The following is a 6,000-nucleotide window of genomic DNA, read 5'->3' as shown; positions in this document are numbered from 1 at the left end:
AGATTGCCATTGAAATTGATGTCCTCATGTTTGGTACTTCATGCAGACTAACCACATTATTTAACTTATTTTTAATTGAACTTGTTCCAGAGTCCTATACATTATCAAAATACATTGTTTTTTCTTTCCTTGTATATAATTCAACATGGCAGAATATAGATTCAAAGAGAAATCAATAGTATTATCCCAACAATAACCTAGAAGATGCTATAAGCAATAAGCAACAAATATGTATCACAAAACTATAACAATAAAATGAAGAGCCATAATTATAAGCAATACTAGACATTAATTTATATTTAAATACATATTAAATAAATCACCTATGGTTAGGATAGTTTACATGTGATTTTAGCTATAGGCATGGGTTTAAAAAGGTAATTATAAAGTTATAAAGGGGGGCGCCTGGGTGGCTCAGTCGGTTAAGCGGCTGCCTTCGGCTCAGGTCATGATCCTGGAGTCCCTGGATCGAGTCCCGCATTGGGCTCCCTCCTCGGCAGGGAGTCTGCTTCTCCCTCTGACACTCCTCCCTCTCATGCTCTCTGTCTTTCATTCTCTCTCTCTCAAATAAATAAAAAAAATAAAGTTAAAAAGGTAATTCCCAGTCTCTAAGTTTATTTTATGTTCTTTTTATATTTACATAGTACTGTTTAGAGACAAATTATTAATGTTTATAACTCTGAAAGTCATTAGAAATTCAATGAGTTGTTATTATGTATGCATTTCATCTGTGAGGTGAACTTCTTATTACATTCTGCCTTGATTAGGGTTGTCCATACAGAAAGACTGAACAATTGTCAGGATATGCTGCTACAACTACTAGCTAACACTTAAATAGCGGTTTTTATTTCTCATTTAATTGTCATGACAACACTATGAAGTAGGTACTATTATTGTCTGCAAAATACAGATGAGGAAAAGGAGGCGCAGAAAGTTTAAGTGACTTGCCCAAGGTCACACAGCAATTTGTCAGATCTCAGATTGGAAACCAGACGGTCTGAATTCAGGGGCCATCTAATTATTACTGTTACTACAGAGCATTACAAATAATCCATATGAAATTATCATGCTTTTTTTGTTGCCATTTTCCCTAATAATTATTATTTTAAATCTAATATGGTTTGTCTTGACAAAAGAAGTAGAAAAAGAGGCCTTATTTAAAAAATTAGCTAACTCTTCTCTGTCCATGCTTACCTTATTTGATTTCTAGATTCTAGTCATAAAATGGAGATTAAAGCATGGATTTTGAGTTCTGTCTTGGATCTTATTATATAGCAGTGACTAAAACATGTAAAGATTCCTGACCATGTAAGTGGTCATATCCTAATGAGAGAAGAGTATACCAGCCTCTTAAACCTGTAAAAATTCTCTCTCTCTCTCTTTTTTTTTTTTGGTGGTATCCACTATCTCTTTACATTGCTTCTACAGTTTTGAGTCACTTCACTATTTTGCATTTTGACACAGAATTATGAGTTGATAATGAGAAAGTTCACTTAGACTTGTGTCTGAATGGAAATTGACTAATAATTTAGACTATTAATTTACAAATTACCTTAATACAGTAGCATGAGATAATGAATTACCCTAAAATATTTTAATTTTAATGTCTTTTTTTAAAAAGATTTTATTTATTTATTTGAGAGAGACAGAGCATGAGCAAGGGGAGGGTCGGAAGGAAAGGGAGAAGCAGACTCCCCACTGAGTAGGGAACCTGACACCTGGGCTCAATTCCAGGACCCTGGGATCATGACCTGAGCTAAAGGCAGGTGCTTAACCGGCTGAGCCACCCAGGCACCCCTTTAATGTCTTTTAATTGTGAATTATCTGAAGAATAATGAAGTTTAGACACATCCACAGTATTTTATACTGCAAATTCAAATTCATTGGTCTCAATGAGGTGATATCTCATTATAGTTGAGATATTTTCCTCATTCTTTATGGAGAAGAATCTGCTATAATTAAGGGGAGAAAAATTATCATCTCTAAATTTGTTCTCAATTTGTATGATATCTGCCTAATTTAATTAGTTCTATTATTTATGGCATTTACTCTAGAATTTCTTTTACATTTTATTATGTGTTCTATGAAGAAAATGGGATTGAATGCTTAATTATGTTTTTTTTAAATTATAGTCATCTTTTAATTTTTACTTCCAATACTGTTCCAGAATCCTAAAAAGGAAAAGAAAAAGTTAACTCAATTTTTAGAACTATGCATTTGAGCACTGGTCCCTCAAAAGACACAGGGAACAATCCTTCACAGGTTCAACACTATATTTGGGCCAGGATGTTGCAGGTTGATATGAATTTTCTCACCTTCTAATCTCCTGAAGGAGCAGAATGGCACTAAATACCACTTAGCCACACTCTCAGGTTTTCTAACTTTTGAATCAAATTCTATGTACTTTCTCACAATGTACTAAAGACATAGAAGCAATAACAGATTTATTAACAGTGGCTGGACAGTGACCAGCATCTTCCATTTTTGTACTTTGTAAGAAAATATCAGTGCAAAGAACCCCAGCTTGCTTTCTGAATTTTTTTGAAATTTTTAAATTTTTTTCTGATTTTCTGATTGTTTTTCCTGAAAGGAATTATAATCTGTCTAAAGGAAAAACTAAAGTGGCTTGAAGAGATTTCACCTTTATGGGACTTTAATTCTTCATTGTGGAGGAAAATTAAATTTATATTGCAGGTGAAACTTAAGAATCCAAACTGCTTAGTCTGCTACAAGGGCTTCTTGCTTTTTATACTTCACTTCAGAGATTGAAGACAGTCTTTATTTAGTCCAAGTATTCTACAGTGTTCTCCCTAACCTTCATATTTGCATATAAATGTCTCTTTATGGAAAATTTGAAGGTTCTTCCTGCCATTTCTAATGCATACAGCAAGCATTGGCTTGCTGTAGTATAACTATTCTGACACTAAATTTCACACTATTATCTATGTGAAATTATTTTAAATATGTGATGTGTTCTGATTTCATTCTAGAATTACCACTTAGAAAGTGGTGGTGATCTTTAAGCAATATGACTAAAAGAGTTGTTCCAGTCAGTTCTGGCATATCTCTTTTAAGTCTGTATTACTCTTGATCAATGTATTGAGTTTTTGCTAGAATTACGACTTCATGCTTCAAAGCCCTTACTATCAAGTCTTTGTACACAAGATTTCAGTGTTAGTTTTTTATTAATAAAACTTCACATTATGAAATATTTTTAGATTTGTAAAAGAGTTACAAAGAAAGTGCAGAGAGTTCCTGCATACCCTTCATCCATTTTCCCTTTATGTCAACATCCTACATAACCAAGGCACATTTGTTAAAATAAGCAATTAGCAGTGGTATTTCACTATTAAAAAAAACAAACTAGACTTTGTTCAGATTCTTCCATTTTTTCCATGAATGTCCCTTTTCTGTTCCAGGATCAAATTTCTATTCCAGGATACACAGTCAACATAGCCAATATTAGTTTGGAAGCACTGGAGTTTTGTTCATTGCCTTCCTCCATTAAGCTCTGATTGGGCTTGCTTAATGGTCCTGAGAAGGTCCTTGTGTTCCTGCTGCTCTTGTCAATTGCACACTCATTTGAACTCCCTGATCTTAGTAGCTTCTGTGTCCAAATTGTTGAATTGATGTTCTTGGTGGAATTCATAGCCATCAGTGACTATGATGGTGGTAGAAGAGAGATGATGGCAAAAAGAATGTAGAAAAAGAGGTCTAGTTAAGTTGTTTTTGGTAGATAGATCCTTTTCATGCATGAAATATCAATTTACAAGGTATGTCCATTATTGCAATGCCATGAAAATACCTAGGACATTTTAAACATTCACAAGCCAACAGGAGCGAGGACATCAATTAATACCACACACTCAGCCTTTGGAACTGAATGTATTAGGTTTAGTTTTCGTAACCAGTCAAAAACTAAGATTATTTTTATATAGAATGTGTCATTTAGAAAGTTAGTGGATTAAAAATCTTAAGGGTTAAACTTTAAAATATTTTGAAACATATCTGTTGTATGTATGTATAAGTATATACATAATACATATACATATAGACATAACACATATGCATACATATAACTAAGATATGTTTCAAAATATAATGTATAATCCTTAAGATTTTTAATCCACTAGGTTTTTAAAAATATATATATGTACATACGTACATAAATTATTTAGTGCTAGAAATTTTTCTCTCAGCAACGCTTTAGCTGTGTCCTTCAAATTTTATTGATTTTTGCATTTCTAGATTACCATTTGAATTTAGTATATTGTTTTTTTCCAATTCTCATTTATTTTTGGCTCTTGGGGCAATGTTGTCTTTTTCTATATATATATAAAAAAAAAGCAAGTTCAACTCAAAATAGAAATTTGAAGTGTAGTATAGGACAAAACCAAGGGTGAGGGTTGGGGTGGGGTGGGGGGGAGGGAATAGTCAAAGGAAGAGATGAGATGTTGCCAAAAGACAGAGGGTCTCTTTGTCCCCTCTCTGGAGGAATGACCCAAATATTCACATGGTAATACATACCTTTCTATATGTACACAGCAGGGCTGGGTTTTTGTTAAGAAAAGATGGGGATAGGGAGGGCCTTTCTGGAGGCTTTAGGGACCAAGGCTAGTCCTTCTTCCCCTCTTGGCCCCCTTCTCTGACCAGGGGAAAAGGAAGGAATTCAACATTTGAAGGAGGTTAAGTAAGAAAGGGAAGGAACCCACTCAACAGAATGGGGCGGACCCCTACAAAGGAAACAGCTCAGGACAGAGCTTGGAAGGAGACTGAAAATGGAGATACTACTGTTAACAGCTTTCCTGAAGCTGAGAGAGGAGCAGGTAAATTCCCGGAAATTAGGACTTCAATAGCCTGTATCCCTCTCCAAAACTGCTCTAGACTAAAAAACCCTACCCCTTCCTCCTATGTACCTCTACCTGCTATGAGGTAATTTGGTTTCCTTTCCCCTGAGTTACCACACAGGCTGAGGATGATGGCCATTTATCCGAGTTTTCAGCACATGGTTCTAAATGGGATCTGACGAGACCCAGCTTCTTGGATAATTATCTTAAAAAAGCAAAGGGAAATATCAGCTGGACAGATGGGAGAATTGGACACCAAAAGGAAATACAGGGTTACCTAGATTGGCAGAAATCTAGGTTTCCCAAGGGTGGGAGAGCAGACATTGAAAAAACAATAAAATATTGAGCTTCTATTATGTGCCAAGCACTAATCTAGGACCACACCCTCTAAAAAAGGAAACAAACAGATAAAACAAGATAGAAGCAGAAAATGCAAATTCTGAGGGAGAGAACAGGGGCAGTTGAGGAAGAAGGCTGAGGGAACTGAGAAGTCTGAGGTGACGGTCTCTGCCTTAATCCTCCTCTTCCTCTGCTGTGGCATCTGGTACTGCTGGTACTCGAAAACAAGGTTGTTCATGTTGTTCTCAGCTTCAGTGAATTCCATCTCATCCGTGCCCTCATCTGTGTACCAGCGCCAGAATGTGGCCCCGGACTGCTCTGAGATGTGTCTGAAGAGCTCCTGCAAGGACGTGCTATTGCCAATGAAGGTGACTGCAATCTTGAGGCCACGGGGTGGGATATTGCAGACAGCTGTCTTGACGTTGTTGGGGATCCATTCCATGATGTAGCTGCTATTCTTGCTTTGTGCATTGAGCATCTGCTCATCTACCTCCTTCATGGACATCTGCCCATGAAAGACAGCAGTCGTGGTGAGGTAATGGCCATGGCTGGGGTCACAGGCAGTCAGCCTGTTCTTGACATGAAAGACCTGCTGGCTGAGTTCGGGTACAGTGAGGGCCTGATACTGCTGGCTTCCATGGCTGGTCAGAAGCCAGGCATGAAGAAGTGGAAAAGTGGGAAGGGCACCGTGTTGACTGCCAGCTTGCAGAGGTCTATATTGTTTTTGACTGTATTTTTCTGTATGGCTATTTAGTGGTTGTTCTATTACATTATATATGTGTGTGTGTGTGTGTGATATCTATATATTTGTATT

General features: G+C 36.5%; 1 pseudogene; it reads right to left on the bottom strand.

Annotated features, from left to right (window-relative positions):
• Positions 1–5,359: 5,359 nt before the first annotated feature.
• Positions 5,360–6,000, bottom strand: part of LOC110579900 — a 101,452-nt pseudogene continuing 100,811 nt past the window's right edge.

Source organism: Neomonachus schauinslandi, chromosome 12 (genome assembly GCF_002201575.2).
Source record: "Neomonachus schauinslandi chromosome 12, ASM220157v2, whole genome shotgun sequence".
Classification (NCBI taxonomy): Eukaryota; Metazoa; Chordata; class Mammalia; order Carnivora; family Phocidae; genus Neomonachus; species Neomonachus schauinslandi.
The sequence above is the reverse complement of the archived record's forward strand: the minus strand, read 5'-3'. Positions and strand labels throughout refer to the sequence as shown.